Source organism: Pinus tabuliformis, chromosome 3_1 (assembly GCF_031772625.1).
Source record: "Pinus tabuliformis cultivar Carrire ecotype Pingquan chromosome 3_1, CPIR1, whole genome shotgun sequence".
NCBI classification, from domain to species: domain Eukaryota; kingdom Viridiplantae; phylum Streptophyta; class Pinopsida; order Pinales; family Pinaceae; genus Pinus; species Pinus tabuliformis.
The window spans coordinates 645,861,402-645,865,954 of record NC_142301.1 but is presented as its reverse complement, the minus strand read 5'-3'; positions in this window follow the sequence as shown (position 1 = coordinate 645,865,954).

Sequence of the window (4,553 nt, the reverse complement as noted above, 5' to 3'; positions counted from 1 at the left end):
AGGGATGGTTTCCATATTTTTTAAACTATCATTATGGTTTCAACAACAACATGTAAACTTTCTTTTCCATGTGTGAATCCCCCTTAGATCATGCACCTCTTTCCAAAGAGAAAGTTGACCTTGCAGACCTAATTGTCATCAAGTTCCTATGCTCTTGTCATGTGCTTCCCTTGATCCTATGCATCTCTCAGTCACTTCTATAGTTCTTTCTTAGGTCCATATAATACTAGTGTAGTCCCTCATGGTTATTGTTATTATATCCCCCTTATTATTATTTTTGTGTCGATTTAGTCCCCATATTGTTATTATTGTGCCCCATAGAAGCCCACTATTGCTATTGTTGTGCCCTTACATTATTATTGTTATGTTTAATCTGATTATATTATGACCCCTTAGACTCCTATATATAGAAAGGAGGTTCCGTCATTTGAATGATCCAATAATTGTTCATTTATGTAATGTAAAGGAGGTTCTCCCTCAAAGAGGATAATTTTAAGACGTTGATATATCTATTTGTGAGTTGGTTGCATAACATTTGGTATCATAGCTTTGGATTATAGGGTTTCACTACTTCAAATATGTCATCGTGGCATTTTTGCTATAATTTTTTTTCTACAAAGATTCAAAAGTTTAAATTACAACCACGTGGAGCTAGAATCTTGGTGAACTTCATGTCAAAATTTTAGATGTTATCTCACTATATTGCCAGAGATATGATCTGAGGAAGTTAGGGTTTTTGCAGGCTCCACAATTCTATCTCAAACAAGTGACCTAGGGAAAATCATCATAACTTTCGTTTCAGGTATCAGATTTGAATTTTGTAAGAATTGTCTGAAAATTCATGGATTGTAGTATGTCATGTAGCAATTTCAGGGTTTGTAGTTGAAAGAGTGACATGTTGCATTGTTGGAAATAATACTAAGAGGGGGGAATTGAATCAGTATTATCAGAATTCAAAACTAATTTGTATATGCTACTTCATCTCAATGAACTAGCCTGTATACACAACTGTACTTAATGAAACCAACGTATATGCAGAGATCTTTTGATTTACCCTAATTATCATCTATTGAACTTTAATCAGTATATCAAGAATTCATTAGATAGTGCAGTAAAAGCAAAATAAAGCATCACACATAAGTAACACACATGAACACCAAGATATAAGGTGGAAACCCAATGTGGGTGAAAACCACGTGCTGTTGTTGTCCTTGTCTTCTTTTAATAATAGGAAAATTCTGTTTACAATTTTTGTACTAGTGCAATCTTATACCAGTATGCAGGCTTCTACCTGCAGAAGGCTACAACCTTCTCTCATTCTCCAGCTTCTACTGGAAGGGAGCTACAACCCCCTAGCTCTTATACTAGCCGATATGTTTTCTTAGTAGGTAGGTGCCGACCTACAGAAGGCTAAGACCTTCTCTTTTCCTCCAGGGACCACGTTTCATAAATTTTCAGACTAGATCCATCAACAACATCATTCAATCGTCAAATATATCTGTATCGACCAATCACCTTTGAACCAATCATAGCCGAATCAATCATTCAGTTAGAGCACCCATCAATTTGATCATTCAGAATACTGTCACCAGAATACAGTAACCAAAACTCAAACCAGAACTAGAACTCAGCAATAGTAAAGAGAAACAACTGAAATATATTTTATAAGGTATACGCTACTTCCATGTGTCGAACCTGGGTGTACACGTGCTTTGCTCAAAGCCAACCAACGTATACATGTACAAATATAAATTCAGAGTTTTGCAGCTGTTCCAGCCTTTAGTTATACCCAGATCATATCATTTACGTAATAATATATGCCTCAGTATTTAGATCTAGAATATACATGAGAAAAAACACATAATGATAGTTCATTTTACGCCTTAAGTTCCCAATCCATCATTAGATTTGATTTGTCATCATCAGCTAAGGTTCATCCTTGGTTAGATCCAGAAATGCACCATAACCCAACAACCTACATACTAGATCTAACACTTCATCAGATATTCAATACTTGCACACCTTGGCCTAATGATCTTCTCCTCCTTTTACAGTTTTAGGCCTTTCTCTATACCATCGACCAAAACCAGTTAGGACTAATACCTTGGACCAAATACCTACGGTCAATACCTTGGACTAGATACCTTGGACCAATACCATGGATCAAAATAGCATGGACCAAATACTTTGAACAAAAATTTATTTTTCCAAGGTATACACGCTTTTCCTTCTGTGAAAGTGCATGTGTACATATACGCAACTTGTATACAGTGAACCTACATGTATACATATCTTGTTTAATGGTGAGCCTGCGTATACCTCTGTTTCTTCATTTTGTGAAGACTGATATGTAATTCTTTGTTTTTTACCTGATATAATGTGATCTTTCATCTGAGTGAGTTGCCTTCTGAACTGATTGCTTGAAGCTGCCCTGCATTTCATCACATTTGTAAACACTACCGTCATGCATTTTGTCACATCTGATATCTCTTCTGTAGATTCATCTAGTTACCATATACAAGTGAGTTGTTCTGCTACAAGTGGGTTTCCATCAAGTACAACACATACATCATAATGCCAACAATCTCCCCCTTTGGACTTGATGGAAATAACCACACGAAGTCACTCTCCCCCTCTGACATCAAGGAAAAGGGTCATGATCCCCCTGAGTGAATGTTGAATTCTTTGATATGCTAAAGTGTGTTGATTGAGCTCCCATGATCGAGTCCATGCTCCCCCTGAGCATAAGGAAAGTCTTCAAAAACATGTTCTAAAATAAGAACATGACTCTATATACATCACAAATGACCTTCCTATCACCAATGGCTCATACATACATCCATCTCCCAACCAAGTGGGGATATACCAAATTGTTTATACATGTCAAAAACAAGAAACATTACATCATCCATCCCATGCATAGTGGGGTTACAAATTAGGTCTTTTCATGACCATTACATTAAAAGATATACGTGACATATATAATAGAGACCAAATATCTTAAGCAAGGCCATGATAGTCATCAGAAACTATCATATGATCTGGACCATCAGCAACCTGTATATGTCAATCATTAGTTCCCAAAATATCATCAACCATGTTCTCCTCCTAAACCTTTTACACTTGTTCACTGTTAGCTCTGATCATTGCATATGTTAGTAAGAGATATCAAAGCATCATCATCAACCAGATATATATCAAGTTACCAACAACTTTATGAGGACCAATATATTTTCACATGTTATAAGCAGATTAAAAACATCATCAAATAGAGCAGATAATTGACAGAACCATAGAAGACCCCTTTTTCCTGAGTCTAGCCCACTGCTTTTCTTTAAACCAACATATACATAGTTGTGCCCACAGAAACCTGCATGTGTATGCGACTACGCTTTATGAAACTCGCGTATAAACACCTTTCTCTAAATAAAATAGGTTTTAACAGTAGGATGATGCAGCAATTACTCCCAGCTTTTTCCTGAGATATTCAAGTGTCTCTCTTGGCAGTGGTTTAGTGAATATATCAGCTACTTGTTCTTTGGAGGGAACATACTCCAATTTGATCTTTTGTTCAAGCACTTGTTCACGTAGAAAATGATATTTGATGGGTATGTGCTTGGTCTTGGAGTGCATGACTAGATTCTTTGAAATACTAATGGCACTTGTATTATCACATAGAATGGAGATGGGTGGACTACATGTGATCTGAATGTCTTGCAAGGTTGCATCATCTAAAGTAGTTGTGTGCAACAAGATGCAGCAACCACATATTCTACTTCAGCTGTAGATAATGCAATTGAACTTTGTTTCTTGCTGAAGCAAGACACTATCCTGGAACCCATATAGAATGCACCACCACTAGTGCTTTTTCTGTCATCAACACTTCCTGCCCAATCTGCATCTGTATATGCATGAAGTGTAAGATCTTTATCTCTAGGATACCATAAACCAAAGTTCTGTGTTCCTTAAAGATATTTGAAAATCCTTTTGACTGCCTGAAGGTGGGATTCCTTTGGATTTTCTTGGAATCTTTCAACTATTCCCACTGCATGCATGATGTCCAGTCGAGTACCTGTTAGATAAACCAGACTGCCAATCATGGACCTATAAGTTGGTTGATGTATTGCTGTTGATTCATCATTTGAGCTAAGACTACATCCTGTTACCATTGGGGTACATACTAGTTTAGAATCTTCCATGCCATACTTTTTCAAGATCTATTTGAGATATTTGGTTTGTGAGAGAAAAATACCATCTTTATTTTGTTGAACTTGTAGTCCAAGAAAATAGGTAAGCTCACCAAGCAAGGACATTTCAAATTCTTGCTGCATTACTGAAGCAAATTGTGACTCATGGATTCTTCATTGCTACCAAAAATGATATCATCAACGACACAACAATTATTAGCAATTTATCAGTGTCCATCTTTGTATATAGATTGCTATCTGCTAACCCCTTCGAAAAACCCTATTGGTGGAGATATTTGTCAAGACGGTAATACCATGCCCTTGGAACTTGTTTTAGACCATAGAGAGATTTTCTGAGTTTGCATA